We start from the raw sequence: 20658 nt of genomic DNA on the forward strand, positions 1-20658 counted from the left end.
TAGGGTTATGGGTTATATATGAAGTGCTGCTTCTGAAATAAAAATTTGTTGCGAGTGTAGCGAGTGTCGTGTTTTCTTGTCCTCTTTGTCCCCGTGAATTTTGCGCTACTACACCATATGGTTAAATGATGTCTCACAAACTAGCCCAGCTCTCGACCCTACTGGACTACAACGCTACACATCTTTCACGCAGGTTTGTGCCCAAATTCCTGCTTGTTTCTTGAATTTTCGCCTGTTTCGTTTTGCTGCTGCTGGTGCTGCCACAAGTGTTCTGTTGTCTGTATTGACTCGTTGAGACATGGCGAAAGAGATAAGAGCACTTTTCGAGGAACTTAAGCGTGAATTACGGGCTGAATTTAAAGGCTTCAAGGAAACACTCGAGCGAGACTTTCGTAATGAACTGAGGGAAATTAAGTCCTCTGTGGTTTCCTTAAATACTGATTGTGAAGAAATAAAGGCTGAAAATGTAAAGGTCAAGGCGACCAACGCTATGCTAGAGGCCACGTGCGCTGATCTTGTTCAAAAGGTGAAAGATCATGAGAGTAGGCTGCTACACCTTGAGCAGTATTCTCGTAATGCAAATGTGGAGCTCAAAGGTATCCCGTACAACGCCACTGAAAACCTTATAGATACAGTGATCAAAATTGGCGAGAAAGTAGGTGTACCACTTGAGGAAGCCGATTTTGAGTCGGTGCACAGAGTACCAACCTCCAATCTAACAAAAAAGAACGTAGTAGTTCCGTTCGCATGGAGGCAGAAGAGGGACTGTTTCCTCGAGAATGCGCGTTCTGCCCGGCTCAAGTGCTCTGACGTAGGCTTTGACTCGGAGGAGCCGTTATTTGTTAACGAGCACTTATACCCCGAGCTGAAATGTCTACTAGGTCAGGCTACTGCACGCAAACGCGAAACTGGTTGGAAATACGTTTGGGTGCAAAATGGCAAAATTTTCGCACGGCGCATGGACAACGCTCCAAAAATAAAGATTTCATGCAGTGGGGACGTTGCTAAAATGGTCAACCCATTATGAAAGCTGGAAAATAAGACCAATGTTCCCAGCTTTGAAGGAGCCCTTTGTGGTGCTATGGCGCATCTTATCATGCCGTTCATATGTGTTAAGGAGACACATAGTTGTATATGTTGCGATAGTCTACCCGGAGCAAAGGCCATATGTGCATGCGCTGTTCGCCACACATTTGTTCTCTTTCCGATATTTGTTGCCTGCTTTTTTATTTTTTTTTTTGTCTTGTGTTCTTTAATTTTGGAAGTACTGGTTTGTAGTTGCCGCTTTTGCTATTTTCTGGATTGTTTGCGTTTATGCCTGTATCGCGACATGAGTTGGGAAACCACTTGGCTGCGTTTTTCAGCCCTTGTTGATGAAATCTGTAGGTACAGTGATATTTTTCGTTGTCTGTTTATCATATGGAAGTATGTCACTACTTGTCTGCAAACTGACAGCATTTCTATGTTGACCCATAATAATCAGCAATGACTTTATCTTGTATTAGTCCAACCACACTCAAGTCGGATATTGTTGAAAAGTGTAAATCACCATTAACATTTTTACATATGAACATGTAGTTATTACGCCAAAAATATGATGGCTTTTGCATTTTAATAAACGAGTTCGAGTTTTCCTTCTCGGTTATTATGCTGACTGAGACGTGGTACTCTGATCTTGATACCATACATTTAGACGGCTACAGTGCCGTTTCTTTGAATAGGAAATTGAAAAGGGGAGACGGCGTATGCATGTTCACAAAACTGGGATTTACCTATGACCTCCTCGATGACTTTTCTTGGTCCACAACGAACATTGAGGTAATTTGTACAAAATGCGACAATTTTGTATTTGCTGTCGTGTATAGGCCACCTGACGGTAACTTGAGCGAACTTTTCACGTTTCTAGAGGCTATGCTTTCGTTTGTAAACGTAAACCAATACTCTTTAATTTTAGGAGGTAACCTAAACATTGATACGCTGACAAAAACTCCTAAACAGGGCGAATTATCTGCGATTCTCGATTCCCATTTTTTGTTTAATGTAATAACCACCCCCACACGTATCACTGCAACTAGTGAAACTCTTATCGACCTTTTTATTACTAACCTAGCAATTAATGACCTATTTTCTGGTACCATTAATGTGACACTTAGCGACCACTTGCCTATCTATTTAGTAACTGATACGTACAATACGGCAAAAGAATTCACTGTAAATATAATATATCAAGACATCAACGCGGTTACGCTGTCGTAGTTCCGAGATGAACTCGCCAGAACAAGCTGGAACGCAGTTTTTGCGTGCTCTACGGCTGATACCGCATATGACCATTTCATAGAAATTTTTTCTTCGGTATATAAAAAACACTTTCCGTACAAAGAAATAACTAAGCCAAACCGCGCACGTAAGCCTTGGGTAACGTTAAGTATATTCAAAATGATACGTACGAAAAACAGACTGTACCAGGTGTTTTTGAAAAATCGCGATTTGAATGCACTGAAAGCGTTTAGGGCCTACAGAAACAGTCTTTCAAAAACTTTAAGGCAAGCCAAACGCGACTATTACCATACTATTTTTAACGGTATCGTAGATGTGAAGCAAATGTGGAAAAAACTAAACACAATTATAGCTTTAAGTAATAGGATGCCCGGTGTCGACGAAATTACAATTGATGATCATATATTTAAAGGAAAAGCATTAGCCAATAAATTCAATGGGTACTTTACTTCTTTGTCAGAAAGCACTTACGACGGAAATGCATTAAGTTACATGCCAACACCTATAGCCCCCTCAATATTTATTGACCCTACGGAGCAAACTGAGGTAAACAACGTTTTCATGAAACTTAAAAAAAGCAAAAGTGAGGACATTGACGGCATAAAAATGGAACCGGTTATCTTTGTTATTGATTTGTTATCACCCTGCCTGACGCATATTTATAATATTGTTTTAAGCACAGGTATGTTCCCTAAGCGGAAGAAAAATGCCAAAGTTGCAGTGCTTTATAAAGGTGGTGACAAAAATGAAATGAGTAATTACCGGCCAATATTGGTATTACCTATATTTTCGAAGGCTCTAGAAAAAATCATTTTCATTAGATTGTATAAATTTTCGGACTCGCATTCTGTGATTACAACAGCACAATATGGGTTAAGGTCTGGCGTATCGACGGAGACAGCGCTGTTGCATCAAAAAGAGTTGATACTGGGCAACATTCAAGCAAGGAAGCTAACATTAGGCGTATTCATAGACTTTACGAAGGCGTTCGACAGAATTGATCACCAAACCTTGTTAGAAAAATTGTTTTATTACTGGATTAGAGGCATCGCGCTCGATTTAATAGTAATCTACCTTAGTGATCGGTACCAGTGTGTGTCTATAAATAGGCAAACATCTATGCCCCAAATAATCAAACGCGGTGTACCACAGGGAAGCATATTAGGACCTCTTCTATTTAACCTTTATATCAATGATATTGTAAATGTGGATCACTCAATAACGTACATTATTTATGCAGATGATACAAGCTTATTCTTTACGAAAACAAATATAGACGATTTGATAAAAGCAGCTAATAAAACGTTAGTCAATTTTTCGAAATGGTCCTGCCGAAATTCGTTACAGATCAACAGCTCTAAAACCAAGGCCGTTCTTTTCCGTGCGAAAGGAATGACATGTACGTACACACAAAAACTGATGCTAAATAATTTCAATATCGAACTTTCAGAGACTGTCAAAACTTTGGGCGTCATCTTTCATCAACATATGTTCTGGAATTCTCACACTGAACAATTGTGTATTAAGCTAAGAAAAGCCCTTGGCGTGCTGAGAAGGTGTCAGTCGTTTCTACCACTCCCCCAGAAACTTCTTATCTTTAATACGCTTTTTTGTTCTCATCTACGCTATTGTCAGTTGGTATGGGCTTCTGGAACTGAAACATCAAAACAAAAGTTGTATACACTTCAAAAAAGCGCTTTACGGGCTATTGCAAATATAGGTTACAGAGAACACACATCCCATTTATTTGTCAAGTTTAAAGTTTTGAAATTTTGTGTTGCATATGAACATAACTTGTTGTTGTCTTTGAGGTCTGAAATTCGAAAGAATTGCGCAAGCTTGAGAGGCTTAGCACATTTACAGCCGAAAATGTTGTTGCGTCCGATGTGGAGTTCTGAACACTGGCACATCCCCCGACCGCGAACAAATTACGGACTCCAAATGCTAAAGCACTCTGTTCCCCATATACTAAATAAGTTCAAGCTCACAGAACAGCAATTGCGTCTCCTTTCAAGAAGTGATATATTAAACCTGTTTGTATAAGGAGCTATAAACCCAGAAAAATTGCACCCAGTACTTGTAAACGCATGAAATTTTAAGTGTACCCCTTTCTGTTATAGCGTCTTATTTTGGTTGCCTCTTTTCCAAATAATTGTTTGTTTGTAAACACCCAAGTGTGCATCTATTCTGTACTTCATAAACAACCACTAGAATGTTATTTCTTTTCTTTTATCTTTCACTCATACGTGAGCACCGTATAGAGTTTGGTGTGCCATTGTTTCTGTTGCCTTGTACAAATGGGAGGTGGGGCTAGTCAAGCTGCTACAGCGCAGCTTTTTTCCTACTTTCCATGCCACAATTGTTTCTTGTTTGTGTAAATCACGGTGTGTCGTTGTGGTGAAATAAATTTCAACTTTCAACTTTCAACTTTAAAGGATGAATCAGCACTGTAGTACCGCCATCTTCCGTCGATAGCTCAGTTGGTAGAGCGGTGGACTGTATAGGTTTTAACTGCGTACATTCATAGCTCGCTGGTTCGAATCCGGCTCGACGGAGCAAGCTTTTTTGTGTTATTCTTTATGTTTAAATAGTGATTAATTGCCACAAGTGCAGCACCATGATGTATAAAGTAAATTAGAACATCTCATACGCGTCACAAAGTGTGCTGGCACCCAAAGTTTATATGCGAGACGATTGGGAAGGTAGCAGAAACGTCGCCATTTTACTCGCATTGGGGGTAAATAAGCGTGAGTGGGTAAGTATATGTCATGAAGTTTCATGGTTCTCGTTATTTCGTCAGCCTCAATACTGCCTGCGATCCCTTCGGCATAAAGGATGAATCAGCGCCGTGGTACTGCAATCTTCCGTCGATAGCTCAGTTGGTAGAGCGGTGGACTGTAGAGGTTCCAACTGCGGACATCCATAGGTCGCTGGTTCGAATGCGGCTCAACGGAGCAATCTCTTTGTTGTAGTCTTTATGGTTTAATTAGTGAATTATTGCCACATGTGCAGCACCATAATATACAAAGTGAATTAGAACACATCATACGCGACGCAAAGTGCGCTGGCACCCAAAGTTTATATGCGAGACGATTGGGAAGGTTGTAGAAACGTGGCCATTTTACTAGCATCGGGGGTAAATACGCGTGAGAAGGTAATTAAATGTCATGCAGCTTCATGGTTCTCGTTATTTCCTCAGCCTCAATACTGCCTGCGATCCCTTCGGCATAAAGGATGAATCAGCGCCTTGGTACCGCCATCTTCCGTCGATAGCTCAGTTGGTAGAGCGGTGGACTGTAGAGGTTCCAACTGCGGACATCCATAGGTCGCTGGTCCGAATCCGGCCCGACGGAGCAAGCTTTTTTTATTCGTCATGTTTTAATTATTGATTTATTGCCACATGTGCAGCACCATAATGTACAAAGTGAATTAGAACATGTCATACGCGTCGCGAAGTGTGCTGACACCCAAAGTTTATATGCGAGACGATTGGGAAGGTTGCAGAAACGTCGCCATTTTTCTTGCATCGGGGGTAAATACGCGTGAGTGGGTAACAAAATGTCATGCAGCTTCATGGTTCTCGTTATTCCGTCAGCCTCTATACAGCCTGCGATTCCTTCGGTATAAAGGATGAATCAGCACCGTAGTACCGCCATCTTCCGTCGATAGCTCAGTTGGTAGAGCGGTAGGCTGTAGAGGTTACAACTGCGGACATCCATAGGTCACTGGTTTGAATCAAGCCTGACGGAGCAAGCTTTTTGTTGTATTGATCATGTTTTAACTAGTGATTTATTGCCACAAGTGCAGCACCATAATGTATGAAGTGAATTAGAACATGTCATAAGCATCGCGAAGTGTGCTGGCACCCAAAGTTTATATGCGAGACGATTGGGAAGGTTCAGAAACGTCGCAGTTTTACTAGCATCGAGGTTAAATACGCGTGAGTGGGTAAGCAAATGTCATGCAGCTTCATGGTTCTCGTTATATCGTCAGCCTTTATACTACCTGCGATTCCTTCGGCATAAAGGATGAATCAGCGCCGTAGTACTGCCATCTTCCGTCGATAGCTCAGTTGGTAGAACGGTGGACTGTCGAGGTTCGAACTGCGGACATCCATAGATCGCTGGTTCCAGTCCGGCTCAACGGAGCAGTCTATTTTGTTTTTTTCTACATGTTTTATTACTGATTTATTGCCACATGTGCAGCACCATAACGTACAAAGTGTTTAAAACATGTCTTACGCGACACAATGTGTGCTGGCACCCAAAGTTTATATGCGAGACGATTGGGAAGGTTGCAGAAATGTCGCCGTTTTACTAGCATCGGGAGTAAATACGCGTGAGTGTGTAAGTAAATGGCGTGCAGCTTCATGGTTCTCGTTATTTCATCAGCTTTTATACTGCCTGCGATTGCTTCGGCATAAAGGATGAATCAGCGCCGTAGTACTGCCATCTTTCGTTGATAGCTCAGTTTGTAGAACGGTTGGCTGTAGAGGTTCGAAATGCGGACATCCATAGGTCGCTGGTTCGAATCCGGCTCAAAGCAGCAATCTTTTTGTTGTAGTCTTTGTGTTTCAATTAGTGATTTATTGCCACATGTGCAGCACCATAATATACAAAGTGAATTAGAACATGTCATACGCGACGAAAGGTGCGCTGGCACCCAAAGTTTATGTGCGAGACGATTGGGAAGGTTGTAGAAACGTCGCCATTTTACTAGCATCGGGGGTAAATACACGTGAGAAGGTATTTAAATGTCATGCAGCTTCATGGTTCTTGCTATTTCGTCAGCCTCAATACTGCCCGCGATCCCTTCGGCATAAAGGATGAATCAGCGCAATGGTACCGCCATCTTCCGTCGATAGCTCAGTTGGTAGAGCGGTGGACTGTAGAGGTTCTAACTGCGGACATCCGTAGGTCGCTGGTTCGAATCCGGCTCGACGGAGCAAATTTTTTTTATTCTTTATGTTTTAATTAGTGATTTGTTTCTACATGTGCAGCACCGTAATGTACCAAGTGATTAGAACATGTAATACGCGTCGCGAAGTGTGCTGGCACCCAAAGTTTATATGCGAGACGATTGGGAAGGTTGCAGAAACGTCGCAGTTTTACAAGCATCGGGAGTAAATACGCGTGAGTGGGTAAGTAAATGTCATGCAGCTTCATGGTTCTCGTTATATCATCAGTCTTTATACTGCCTGCGATTCCTTCGGCATAAAGGATGAATCAGCGCCGGAGTACCGCCATGTGCCGTCGATAGCTCAGTTGGTAGAGCGGTGGACTGTATAGGTTTTAACAGCGTACATCCATAGGTCGCTGGTTCGAATCCGGCTTGACGGAGAAAGCTTTTTTGCGGTATTCTTTATGTTTTAATTAGTGATTTATTGCCACTTGTGCAGCACCGTAATGTATAAAGTGAATTAGAACATGTCATACGCGTCACAATGTGTGCTGGCACCCAAAGTTTATATGCGAGACGATTGGGAAGGTTGTAGAAACGTCACCATTTTACTAGCATCGGGAATAAATACGCGTGAGAAGGTAATTAAATGTCATGCAGCTTCATGGTTCTCGTTATTTTGTCAGCCTCAATACTGCCTGCGATCCCTTCGGCATAAAGGATGAATCAGCGCCTTGGCACCACCATCTTCCGTCGATAGCTCAGTTGGTAGAGCGGTGGACTGTAGAGATTCCAACTGCGGACATATATAGGTCGCTGGTTCGAATCCGGCTCGACGGAGCAAGCTTTTTTGCGGTATTCTTAATGTTTTAATTATTGATTTATTGCCACATGTGCAGCACCATAATATACAAAGTGAATTAGAACATGTCATACGCGTCGCGAAGTGTGCTGGCACCCAAAGTTTATATGCGAGACGATTGGGAAGATAGCAGAAACGTCGCAGTTTTACTAGTATCGGGGGTAAATACGCGTGAGTGGGTAAGTAAATGCCATGCAGCTTCATGGTTCTCGTTATTTCGTCAGCCTCAGTACTGCCTGCGATTCCTTCGGCATAAAAGATGAATCAGCGCCGTAGTTCTGCGATCTTCCGTTGATAGCTCTGTTGGTAGAACGGTGGACCGTAGAGGTTCAAACTGCGGACATCCATAGGTCGCTGGTTCGAATCCGGCTCAACGGAGCAATCTTTTTGTTGTAGTCTTTATGTTTTATTTAGTGATTTATTGCCACATGTGCAGCACCATAATATACAAAGTGAAGTAAAACATCTCATACGCGACGCAAATTGCGCTGGCACCCAAAGTTTATATACGAGACGATTGGGAAGGTTGCAGAAACGTCGCCATTTTACTTGCATTTGGGGTAAATACGCGTGAGTGGGTAACAAAATGTCATGCAGCTTGATGCTTCTCGTTATTTCGTCAGCCTCTATACAGCCTGCGATTCCTTCGGTATATTGGTAGGAGAGGCGGCAGCGAAGCTCGAGGACTAAAACGCTACACATCTTTCACGCAGGGCTGTGGAATATTTCGTTCCGGCATCGTGCGGCGGTGTGGGTGCGCTGATATCAGCCCAGCTATCTTCATCTACTTCAAGAAAGGCCATTCGACGTCAGCCCTCATGTGATTGTGACGCTGCCTGGACCATCGACTCGCATTGGATCCTCAACCCCGACGAAAAACTACAAATTGACTGAACAACGCCCCCGTCCTTCACATGGCAGCAGAGGCGGCAGCGAAGCTCGAGGACAAGAACGCTACATATCTTTCACACATGGCTGTGGAATATTTCGTTCCGGCATCGTGCGGCGGTTTGGATGCGCTGATATCAGCCCAGCTATCTTCATCTACTTCAAGAAAGGCCATTCCACGTCAGCCCTCGTGTGATTGTGACGCTGCCTGGACCATCGACTCGCATTGGTTCCTCAACCCCGACGAAAAACTACAAATTGACTGAACAATGCCCCCCGTTCTTCACATGGCAGCAGAGGCGGCAGCGAAGCTCGAGGACTAAAACGCTACACATCTTTCACGCAGGGCTGTGGAATATTTCGTTCCGGCATCGTGCGGCGGTTTGGATGCGCTGATATCAGCCCAGCTATCTTCATCTACTTCAAAAAAGGCTATTCCACGTCAGCCCTCGTGGATTGTGACGCTGCCTGGACCATCGACTCGCATTGGTTCCTCAACCCCGACGAAAAACTACAAATTGACTGAACAACGCCCCCGTCCTTCACATGGCAGCACAGGCGGCAGCGAAGCTCGAGGACTAAAACGCTATAGGGTGTAGTAGCGCAAAATTCACGGGGACAAAGAGGACAAGAAAACACGACACTCGCTACACTCGCAACTAATTTTTATTTCAGAAGCAGCACTTCATATATAACCCATAATCCTAGCGACACAGAAAAGAACTACGAACACTGTGTCTTTTCTGTGTCACTAGGGTTATGGGTTATATATGAAGTGCTGCTTCTGAAATAAAAATTTGTTGCGAGTGTAGCGAGTGTCGTGTTTTCTTGTCCTCTTTGTCCCCGTGAATTTTGCGCTACTACACCATATGGTTAAATGATGTCTCACAAACTAGCCCAGCTCTCGACCCTACTGGACTACAACGCTACACATCTTTCACGCAGGTTTGTGCCCAAATTCCTGCTTGTTTCTTGAATTTTCGCCTGTTTCGTTTTGCTGCTGCTGGTGCTGCCACAAGTGTTCTGTTGTCTGTATTGACTCGTTGAGACATGGCGAAAGAGATAAGAGCACTTTTCGAGGAACTTAAGCGTGAATTACGGGCTGAATTTAAAGGCTTCAAGGAAACACTCGAGCGAGACTTTCGTAATGAACTGAGGGAAATTAAGTCCTCTGTGGTTTCCTTAAATACTGATTGTGAAGAAATAAAGGCTGAAAATGTAAAGGTCAAGGCGACCAACGCTATGCTAGAGGCCACGTGCGCTGATCTTGTTCAAAAGGTGAAAGATCATGAGAGTAGGCTGCTACACCTTGAGCAGTATTCTCGTAATGCAAATGTGGAGCTCAAAGGTATCCCGTACAACGCCACTGAAAACCTTATAGATACAGTGATCAAAATTGGCGAGAAAGTAGGTGTACCACTTGAGGAAGCCGATTTTGAGTCGGTGCACAGAGTACCAACCTCCAATCTAACAAAAAAGAACGTAGTAGTTCCGTTCGCATGGAGGCAGAAGAGGGACTGTTTCCTCGAGAATGCGCGTTCTGCCCGGCTCAAGTGCTCTGACGTAGGCTTTGACTCGGAGGAGCCGTTATTTGTTAACGAGCACTTATACCCCGAGCTGAAATGTCTACTAGGTCAGGCTACTGCACGCAAACGCGAAACTGGTTGGAAATACGTTTGGGTGCAAAATGGCAAAATTTTCGCACGGCGCATGGACAACGCTCCAAAAATAAAGATTTCATGCAGTGGGGACGTTGCTAAAATGGTCAACCCATTATGAAAGCTGGAAAATAAGACCAATGTTCCAAGCTTTGAAGGAGCCCTTTGTGGTGCTATGGCGCATCTTATCATGCCGTTCATATGTGTTAAGGAGACACATAGTTGTATATGTTGCGATAGTCTACCCGGAGCAAAGGCCATATGTGCATGCGCTGTTCGCCACACATTTGTTCTCTTTCCGATATTTGTTGCCTGCTTTTTTATTTTTTTTTTGTCTTGTGTTCTTTAATTTTGGAAGTACTGGTTTGTAGTTGCCGCTTTTGCTATTTTCTGGATTGTTTGCGTTTATGCCTGTATCGCGACATGAGTTGGGAAACCACTTGGCTGCGTTTTTCAGCCCTTGTTGATGAAATCTGTAGGTACAGTGATATTTTTCGTTGTCTGTTTATCATATGGAAGTATGTCACTACTTGTCTGCAAACTGACAGCATTTCTATGTTGACCCATAATAATCAGCAATGACTTTATCTTGTATTAGTCCAACCACACTCAAGTCGGATATTGTTGAAAAGTGTAAATCACCATTAACATTTTTACATATGAACATGTAGTTATTACGCCAAAAATATGATGGCTTTTGCATTTTAATAAACGAGTTCGAGTTTTCCTTCTCGGTTATTATGCTGACTGAGACGTGGTACTCTGATCTTGATACCATACATTTAGACGGCTACAGTGCCGTTTCTTTGAATAGGAAATTGAAAAGGGGAGACGGCGTATGCATGTTCACAAAACTGGGATTTACCTATGACCTCCTCGATGACTTTTCTTGGTCCACAACGAACATTGAGGTAATTTGTACAAAATGCGACAATTTTGTATTTGCTGTCGTGTATAGGCCACCTGACGGTACCTTGAGCGAATTTTTCACGTTTCTAGAGGCTATGCTTTCGTTTGTAAACGTAAACCAATACTCTTTAATTTTAGGAGGTAACCTAAACATTGATATGCTGACAAAAACTCCTAAACAGGGCGAATTATCTGCGATTCTCGATTCCCATTTTTTGTTTAATGTAATAACCACCCCCAAACGTATCACTGCAACTAGTGAAACTCTTATCGACCTTTTTATTACTAACCTAGCAATTAATGACCTATTTTCTGGTACCATTAATGTGACACTTAGCGACCACTTGCCTATCTATTTAGTAACTGATACGTACAATACGGCAAAAGAATTCACTGTAAATATAATATATCAAGACATCAACGCGGTTACGCTGTCGTAGTTCCGAGATGAACTCGCCAGAACAAGCTGGAACGCAGTTTTTGCGTGCTCTACGGCTGATACCGCATATGACCATTTCATAGAAATTTTTTCTTCGGTATATAAAAAACACTTTCCGTACAAAGAAATAACTAAGCCAAACCGCGCACGTAAGCCTTGGGTAACGTTAAGTATATTCAAATTGATACGTACGAAAAACAGACTGTACCAGGTGTTTTTGAAAAATCGCGATTTGAATGCACTGAAAGCGTTTAGGGCCTACAGAAACAGTCTTTCAAAAACTTTAAGGCAAGCCAAACGCGACTATTACCATACTATTTTTAACGGTATCGTAGATGTGAAGCAAATGTGGAAAAAACTAAACACAATTATAGCTTCAAGTAATAGGATGCCCGGTGTCGACGAAATTACAATTGATAATCATATATTTAAAGGAAAAGTATTAGCCAATAAATTCAATGGGTACTTTACTTCTTTGTCAGAAAGCACTTACGACGGAAATGCATTAAGTTACATGCCAACACCTATAGCCCCCTCAATATTTATTGACCCTACGGAGCAAACTGAGGTAAACAACGTTTTCATGAAACTTAAAAAAAGCAAAAGTGAGGACATTGACGGCATAAAAATGGAACCGGTTATCTTTGTTATTGATTTGTTATCACCCTGCCTGACGCATATTTATAATATTGTTTTAAGCACAGGTATGTTCCCTAAGCGGAAGAAAAATGCCAAAGTTGCAGTGCTTTATAAAGGTGGTGACAAAAATGAAATGAGTAATTACCGGCCAATATTGGTATTACCCATATTTTCGAAGGCTCTAAAAAAAATCATTTTCATTAGATTGTATAAATTTTCGGACTCGCATTCTGTGATTACAACAGCACAATATGGGTTAAGGTCTGGCGTATCGACGGAGACAGCGCTGTTGCATCAAAAAGAGTTGATACTGGGCAACACTGAAGCAAGGAAGCTAACATTAGGCGTATTCATAGACTTTACGAAGGCGTTCGACAGAATTGATCACCAAACCTTGTTAGAAAAATTGTTTTATTACTGGATTAGAGGCATCGCGCTCGATTTAATAGTAATCTACCTTAGTGATCGGTACCAGTGTGTGTCTATAAATAGGCAAACATCTATGCCCCAAAAAATCAAACGCGGTGTACCACAGGGAAGCATATTAGGACCTCTTCTATTTAACCTTTATATCAATGATATTGTAAATGTGGATCACTCAATAACGTACATTATTTATGCAGATGATACAAGCTTATTCTTTACGAAAACAAATATAGACGATTTGATAAAAGCAGCTAATAAAACGTTAGTCAATTTTTCGAAATGGTCCTGCCGAAATTCGTTACAGATCAACAGCTCTAAAACCAAGGCCGTTCTTTTCCGTGCGAAAGGAATGACATGTACGTACACACAAAAACTGATGCTAAATAATTTCAATATCGAACTTTCAGAGACTGTCAAAACTTTGGGCGTCATCTTTCATCAACATATGTTCTGGAATTCTCACACTGAACAATTGTGTATTAAGCTAAGAAAAGCCCTTGGCGTGCTGAGAAGGTGTCAGTCGTTTCTACCGCTCCCCCAGAAACTTCTTATCTTTAATACGCTTTTTTGTTCTCATCTGCGCTATTGTCAGTTGGTATGGGCTTCTGGAACTGAAACATCAAAACAAAAGTTGTATACACTTCAAAAAAGCGCTTTACGGGCTGTTGCAAATATAGGTTACAGAGAACACACATCCCATTTATTTGTCAAGTTTAAAGTTTTGAAATTTTGTGTTGCATATGAACATAACTTGTTGTTGTCTTTGAGGTCTGAAATTCGAAAGAATTGCGCAAGCGTGAGAAGCTTAGCACATTTACAGCCGAAAATGTTGTTGCGTCCGATGCGGAGTTCTGAACACTGGCACATCCCCCGACCGCGAACAAATTACGGACTCCAAATGCTAAAGCACTCTGTTCCCCATATACTAAATAAGTTCAAGCTCACAGAACAGCAATTGCGTCTCCTTTCAAGAAGTGATATATTAAACCTGTTTGTATAATGAGCTATAAGCCCAGAAAAATTGCACCCAGTACTTGTAAACGCATGAAATTTTAAGTGTACCCCTTTCTGTTATAGCGTCTTATTTTGATTGCCTTTTTTTTTTCCAAATAATTGTTTGTTTGTAAACACCCAAGTGTGCATCTATTCTGTACTTCATAAACAACCACTAGAATGTTATTTCTTTTCTTTTATCTTTCAATCATACGTGAGCACCGTATAGAGTTTGGTGTGCCATTGTTTCTGTTGCCTTGTACAAATGGGAGGTGGGGCTAGTCAAGCTGCTATAGCGCAGCTTTTTTCCTACTTTCCATGCCACAATTGTTTCTTGTTTGTGTAAATCACGGTGTGTCGTTGTGGTGAAATAAATTTCAACTTTCAACTTTCAACTTTAAAGGATGAATCAGCACTGTAGTACCGCCATCTTCCGTCGATAGCTCAGTTGGTAGAGCGGTAGACTGTAGAGGTTACAACTGCGGACATCCATAGGTCGCTGGTTCGAATCCGGCTTGACGGAGCAAGCTTTTTTTTATTCTTTATGTTTTAATTAGTGATTTATTGCCACATGTGCAGCACCATAATGTACAAAGTGAATTAGAACATGTCATACGCGTCGCGAAGTGTGCTGGCACCCAAAGTTTATATGCGAGACGATTGGGAAGGTTGCAGAAACGTCGCCGTTTTACTAGCATCGGGGGTAAATACGCGTGAGTGGGTAAGTAAATGTCATGCAGCTTCATGGTTCTCGTTACATCGTCAGCCTTTACACTGCCTGCGATTCCTTCGGCATAAAGGATGAATCAGCGCCGTTGTACTGCCATCTGCCGTCGATATCTCAGTTGGTAGAGCGGTGGACTGTATAGGTTTTAACTGCGTACATTCATAGCTCGCTGGTTCGAATCCGGCTCGACGGAGCAAGCTTTTTTGTGTTATTCTTTATGTTTAAATAGTGATTATTTGCCACAAGTGCAGCACCATAATGTATAAAGTAAATTAGAACATCTCATACGCGTCACAAAGTGTGCTGGCACCCAAAGTTTATATGCGAGACGATTGGGAAGGTTGCAGAAACGTCGCCATTTTACTAGCATTGGGGGTAAATAAGCGTGAGTGGGTAAGTATATGTCATGAAGTTTCATGGTTCTCGTTATTTCGTCAGCCTCAATACTGCGATCCCTTCGGTATAAAGGATGAATCAGCGCCCTGGTATTGCCATCTTCCGTCGATAGCTCAGTTGGTCGAACGATGGACTGTAGAGGTTCCAACTGCAGACATCCATAGGTCGTTGGTTTGAATCCGGCTCGACGGAGCAAGTTTTTTTTATTCTTTATGTTTTAATTAGTGATTTATTGCCACATGTGCAGCACCATAATATACCAAGTGAATTAGAACATGTCAGACGCATCGCGAAGTGTGCTGGCACCCAAACTTGTATGCGAGACGATTGGGAAGGTTGCAAAAATGTCGCCATTTTACTAGCATCGGTGGAATATACGCGTGAGAAGTTAATTGAATGTCATGCAGCTTTATGGTTCTCGTTATTTCGTCAGCCTCAATACTGCCTGCGATTCCTTCGACATAAAGGATGAATCAGCGCCGTGGTACCGACTTCTTCCGTCAATAGCTCAGTTGGTAGAGCGGTGGACTGTAGAGGTTCCAACTGCGGACATCCATAGGTCGCTGGTCCGAATCCGGCCTGACGGAGCAAGCTTTTTGTTGTATTGATCATGTTTTAATTAGTGATTTATTGCCACAAGTGCAGCACCATAATGTATGAAGTGAATTAGAACTTGTCATACGCGTCGCGAAGAGTGCTGGCACCCAAAGTTTATATGCGAGACGATTGGGAAGGTTGCAGAAACGTCGCAGTTTTACTAGCATCGGGGTTAAATACGCGTGAGTGGGTAAGCAAATGTCATACAGCTTCATGGTTCTCGTTATGTCGTCAGCCTTTATACTACCTGCGATTCCTTCGGCATAAAGGATGAATCAGCGCCGTAGTACTGCCATCTTCCGTCGATAGCTCAGTTGGTAGAACGGTGGACTGTCGAGGTTCGAAATGCGGACATCCATAGATCGCTGGTTCCAATCCGGCTCAACGGAGCAGTCTATTTTGTTTTCTTCTTCATGTTTTATTACTGATTTATTGCCACATGTGCAGCACCATAGCGTACAAAGTGTTTAAAACATGTCTTACGCGACCCAATGTGTGCTGGCACCCAAAGTTTATATGCGAGACGATTGGGAAGGTTGCAGAAATGTCGCCGTTTTACTAGCATCGGGGGTAAATACGCGTGAGGGTGTAAGTAAATGGCATGCAGCTTCATGGTTCTCGTTATATCGTCAGCTTTTATACTGCCTGCGATTGCTTCGGCATAAAGGATGAATCAGCGCCGTAGTACTGCCATCTTAAGTTGATAGCTCACTTTGTAGACGGTTGGCTGTAGAGGTTCGAAATGCGGACATCCATAGGTCGCTGGTTCGAATCTAGCTCAACGGAGCAATCTTTTTGTTGTATTCTTTATGTTTTAATTAGTGATTTATTGCCACATGTGCAGCACCATAATATACAAAGTGAATTAGAACATGTCATACGCGACGAAAGGTGCGCTGGCACCCAAAGTTTATGTGAGAGACGATTGGGAAGGTTGTAGAAACGTCGCCATTTTACTAGCATCGGGGGTAAATACACGTGAGAAGGTATTTAAATGTCATGCAGCTTCATGGTTCTTGTTATTTCGTCAGCCTCAATACTGCCTGCGATCCCTTCGGCATAAAGGATGAATCAGCGCCATGGTACCGCCATCTTCCGTCGGTAGCTCAGTTGGTAGAGCGGTGGACTGTAGAGGTTGTAACTGCAGACATCCGTAGGTCGCTGGTTCGAATGCGGCTCGACGGAGCAAACTTTTTTGTTCTTTATGTTTTAAATATTGATTTATTGCCACATGTGCAGCACTATAATGTACAAAGTGAATTAGAACATGTCATACGCGTCGCGATGTGTGCTGGCACCCAAAGTTTATATGCGAGACGATTGGGAAGGTTGCAGAAACGTCGCCATTTTTCTTGCATCGAGGGAATACGCGTGAATGGGTAACAAAATGTCATGCAGCTTCATGGTTCTCGTTATTTCGTCAGCCTCTATACAGCCTGCGATTCCTTCGGTATAAAGGATGAATCAGCACCGTAGTACCGCCATCTTCCGTCGATAGCTCAGTTGGTAAAGCGGTAGACTGTATAGGTTCAAACTGCGGACATCCATAGGTCGCTGGTTCGACTTTGGCTTGACGGAGCAAGCTTTTTTGTGTTATTCTTTATGTTTTAATTAGTATTATTGCACAACGGAGCAATCTTTTTGTTGTAGTCTTCATGTTTTATTTAGTGATTTATTGCCACATGTGCAGCACCATAATATACAAAGTGAAGTAAAACATGTCATACGCGACGCAAAATGCGCTGGCACCCAAAGTTTATATGCGAGACGATTGGGAAGGTTGCAGAAACGTCGCCATTTTACTTGCATTTGGGGTAAATACGCGTGAGTGGGTAACAAAATGTCATGCAGCTTCATGCTTCTCGTTATTTCGTCAGCCTCTATACAGCCTGCGATTCCTTCGGTTTATTGGTAGCAGAGGCGGCAGCGAAGCTCGAGGACTAAAACGCTACACATCTTTCACGCAGGGCTGTGGAATATTTCGTTCCGGCATCGTACGGCGGTGTGGATGCGCTGATATCAGCCCAGCTATCTTCATCTACTTCAAGAAAGGCCATTCGACGTCAGCCCTCGTGTGATTGTGACGCTGCCTGGACCATCGACTCGCATTGGTTCCTCAACCCCGACGAAAAACTACAAATTGACTGAACAACGCCCCCGTCCTTCACATGGCAGCAGAGGCGGCAGCGAAGCTCGAGGACTAAAACGCTACACATCTTTCACGCAGGGCTGTGGAATATTTCGTTCCGGCATCGTGCGGCGGTTTGGATGCGCTGATATTGTTACGGGGAATAAAGTATACACTGATGAACAAATGTGTACTGGCAAATATACTGGCGAGCTAATGCGTACGACGCTGCTGCAGTCCGAGCACGTTCCCGTTCAGCACTTCGTCGTCGTCATCCTCAGGCATCTACTTAGCCCGTGACATTACCCGCCGGCGGCAGAAGCACCGTCCCGGTGCGATCAATTCTCGCGGTGTGAGAAGTATGGCTTGAGCCGTGAGACGTGCACTATATCGGTCGGGACTGAAGCTGGTACTGACGTGGTATGGAGTGGAGCTATCTCATAGGTCACGCTGGTGACCTTGCGTATGACGCGGTAGGGGCCAACGTAACGGGACATCAGTTTTTCGCTGAGACCAACACGACGTGATGGTAACCACAGCAAGACAAGTGACCCCGGAGAGTACTGTACGTCGCGGTGCCGGCGATCGTAAGCACTCTTTTGGTTAAGCTGCGAGGCACATAAACGATCCCGGGCGACTTGGCGGGCGATGTCAGCTCGGGCCAGGGCATCACGAGCATAAGCAGTCGATGAGGCGGCGTCAGATTGGAGCATGGTGTCCATGGGCAAAGGCGGGTCATAACCGAACAGTAGGTAAAAAGGGGAAAATCCAGCTGTATCATGACGTGAACTGTTGTATGCGAAGGTAACGAAAGGTAAGTGGATGTCCCAATCTTTGTGATCCTTGGAAACGTACATCGCTAACATATTCGTCAAGGTACGGTTGAGGCGTTCCGTGAGGCCGTTGGTTTGCGGATGGTACGCTGTAGTGAACTTGTGGTGGGTAGAGCAGGATCGCAGGAGCTCGTCGACTACTTTAGATAGAAAACAGCTGCCGCGGTCGGTGATCAACTGACGAGGAGCACCATGACGCAGAATGATGTCATGAAGAAGGAAATCGGCTACATCAGTAGCGCAGCTGGTGGGGAGGGCGCGTGTAACGGCATACCGCGTTGCGTAATCGGTAGCAATAGCAATCCACTTATTACCGGTGGCCGACACGGGAAAGGGTCCTAGAAGATCGAGGCCGACTCGGAAGAATGGCTCATCTGGTACTTCAATAGGCTGGAGGGTACCAGCAGGTCTCAGAGCAGGTGTCTTGCGGCGCTGGCAGAGGTCGCATGCCGCAACGTACTGTCGCACAGAACGGTAGAGGCCAGGCCAAAAGAATCGGCGGCGAATGCGGTCATACGTGCGTGACACCCCTAGGTGTCCAGCGGAGGGGGCATCATGCAGCTGGGCCAAAACGTCTGAGCGAAGATGCACAGGAACAACGAGTAAAAGCTCAGCACCATCAGGGCGGGTGTTGTAGCGTTGCAGGATGTCGTTGTGAAGAACGAACAGTTGTAAGGAGTGGTCAGGGTGGGGAGAGTGCAGACCATTGATAATAGCACGCAAAGAGGGGTCGCGGCGTTGTTCAGCAGCTATGTCGGTGAAGTCGGTAATTGAAAGAACGAGGGCCTCTTGCTCATCTTCCCTCGTGTCAGGGGGATCGACTGGGTAACGGGACAAGCAGTCGGCATCCTTGTGAAGTTGTCCGGATTTATAGGATACGGAAAAAGTGTACTCTTGTAAGCGCAGCGCCCAGCGACCAAGGCGTCCCGTAGGGTCCTTGAGTGAGGAGAGCCAGCAAAGCGCATGGTGGTCCGTAATAACTGAGAATGGTCGGCCATACAGGTACGGTCGGAATTTCGCAATGGCCCAGACGAGAGCTAAGCACTCGCGTTCTGTGATGGAATAATTTTGTTCCGAGCGCGACAACAGACGGCTTGCATACGCGACGACGCGGTGCATTCCTTGTTGCCGCTGCGCGAGCACTGCGCCTATGCCGTGGCCACTGGCGTCAGTACGAAGCTCCGTAGCAGCAGATGGGTCGAAGTGTGCTAGGACTGGTGGATTGGTGAGAATGTCGACGAGCGACGAGAAGGCGTTTGCTTGCTGTTGGCCCCAGGTGAATGCGACATCCGTTTTGAGGAGGCAGGTTAGAGGACGGGCTACTTCAGCGAACTTCTCGACAAAACGACGGAAATAGGAGCACAGTCCCAGAAAACTTCGGACGTCCTTAACTGAGCGGGGTGTGGGGAAGTCGCGAACTGCTCGGACTTTCGCAGGGTCTGGTTGAACGCCCGCAGCGTTAACAAGATGGCCGAGTACGCAAATTTGGCGTTGCCCAAAGCGGCATTTGGACGAGTTAAGTTGCAAGTTGGCACGTCGAAAAACATCAAGCACTGCGGACAGACGGGTAAGATGGTCGTCGAAAGTAGTCGAAAAAACAATAACGTCGTCAAGATAGCAGAGGCAGATGGTCCACTTCATGCCTCGAAGGAGAGAGTCCATCATGCGCTCAAATGTCGCGGGGGCATTGCATAATCCAAAAGGCATCATCTTGAACTGATAAAGACCATCAGGAGTCACGAAGGCCGTCTTCTCTCTGTCTTTGTCGTCCACAGCGATCTGCCAGTAGCCTGTGCGAAGGTCTATTGAAGAGAAATATTTGGCACCGTGCAAGCAATCGAGTGCATCATCTATGCGCGGTAGGGGATAGACATCTTTCTTGGTAATATGGTTGAGATGGCGGTAATCAACACAGAATCTCCAGCTATTGTCCTTCTTTTTAACAAGTACAACGGGTGAGGACCAGGGACTAGATGAGGGTTCGATT

The 20658-nt window shown here is 44.1% G+C and overlaps 1 long non-coding RNA gene and 11 other non-coding genes across 12 annotated transcripts; all 12 read left to right on the forward strand.

Annotated features, from left to right (window-relative positions):
- The first annotated feature begins 50 nt into the window (after window positions 1–50).
- LOC142803789 (uncharacterized) lies at window positions 51–9562 on the forward strand. The gene is made up of 2 exons (XR_012894291.1): window positions 51–193; window positions 8752–9562. It is a non-coding gene; the product is annotated as an uncharacterized LOC142803789 (long non-coding RNA).
- On the forward strand, window positions 4743–4832 carry TRNAY-GUA (transfer RNA tyrosine (anticodon GUA)). The gene is given in 2 exon segments: window positions 4743–4779; window positions 4797–4832. It is a non-coding gene; the product is annotated as a tRNA-Tyr (tRNA).
- TRNAY-GUA (transfer RNA tyrosine (anticodon GUA)) lies at window positions 5142–5231 on the forward strand. Its single transcript is given in 2 exon segments — window positions 5142–5178; window positions 5196–5231. It is a non-coding gene; the product is annotated as a tRNA-Tyr (tRNA).
- TRNAY-GUA (transfer RNA tyrosine (anticodon GUA)) lies at window positions 5541–5630 on the forward strand. Its single transcript is given in 2 exon segments — window positions 5541–5577; window positions 5595–5630. It is a non-coding gene; the product is annotated as a tRNA-Tyr (tRNA).
- Window positions 7132–7221, forward strand: TRNAY-GUA (transfer RNA tyrosine (anticodon GUA)). Its single transcript is given in 2 exon segments — window positions 7132–7168; window positions 7186–7221. It is a non-coding gene; the product is annotated as a tRNA-Tyr (tRNA).
- Window positions 7527–7616, forward strand: TRNAY-GUA (transfer RNA tyrosine (anticodon GUA)). Its single transcript is given in 2 exon segments — window positions 7527–7563; window positions 7581–7616. It is a non-coding gene; the product is annotated as a tRNA-Tyr (tRNA).
- On the forward strand, window positions 7927–8016 carry TRNAY-GUA (transfer RNA tyrosine (anticodon GUA)). The gene is given in 2 exon segments: window positions 7927–7963; window positions 7981–8016. It is a non-coding gene; the product is annotated as a tRNA-Tyr (tRNA).
- Window positions 8327–8416, forward strand: TRNAY-GUA (transfer RNA tyrosine (anticodon GUA)). Its single transcript is given in 2 exon segments — window positions 8327–8363; window positions 8381–8416. It is a non-coding gene; the product is annotated as a tRNA-Tyr (tRNA).
- A 4861-nt stretch (window positions 9563–14423) lies between the features above and the next one.
- Window positions 14424–14513, forward strand: TRNAY-GUA (transfer RNA tyrosine (anticodon GUA)). The gene is given in 2 exon segments: window positions 14424–14460; window positions 14478–14513. It is a non-coding gene; the product is annotated as a tRNA-Tyr (tRNA).
- Window positions 14514–15215: 702 nt separating this feature from the next.
- Window positions 15216–15305, forward strand: TRNAY-GUA (transfer RNA tyrosine (anticodon GUA)). Its single transcript is given in 2 exon segments — window positions 15216–15252; window positions 15270–15305. It is a non-coding gene; the product is annotated as a tRNA-Tyr (tRNA).
- A 305-nt stretch (window positions 15306–15610) lies between these two features.
- On the forward strand, window positions 15611–15700 carry TRNAY-GUA (transfer RNA tyrosine (anticodon GUA)). Its single transcript is given in 2 exon segments — window positions 15611–15647; window positions 15665–15700. It is a non-coding gene; the product is annotated as a tRNA-Tyr (tRNA).
- Window positions 15701–16805: 1105 nt separating this feature from the next.
- Window positions 16806–16895, forward strand: TRNAY-GUA (transfer RNA tyrosine (anticodon GUA)). The gene is given in 2 exon segments: window positions 16806–16842; window positions 16860–16895. It is a non-coding gene; the product is annotated as a tRNA-Tyr (tRNA).
- The last annotated feature ends 3763 nt before the right edge of the window (window positions 16896–20658 follow it).

Source organism: Rhipicephalus microplus, chromosome 3 (assembly GCF_043290135.1).
Source record: "Rhipicephalus microplus isolate Deutch F79 chromosome 3, USDA_Rmic, whole genome shotgun sequence".
In the NCBI taxonomy this organism is placed as follows: domain Eukaryota; kingdom Metazoa; phylum Arthropoda; class Arachnida; order Ixodida; family Ixodidae; genus Rhipicephalus; species Rhipicephalus microplus.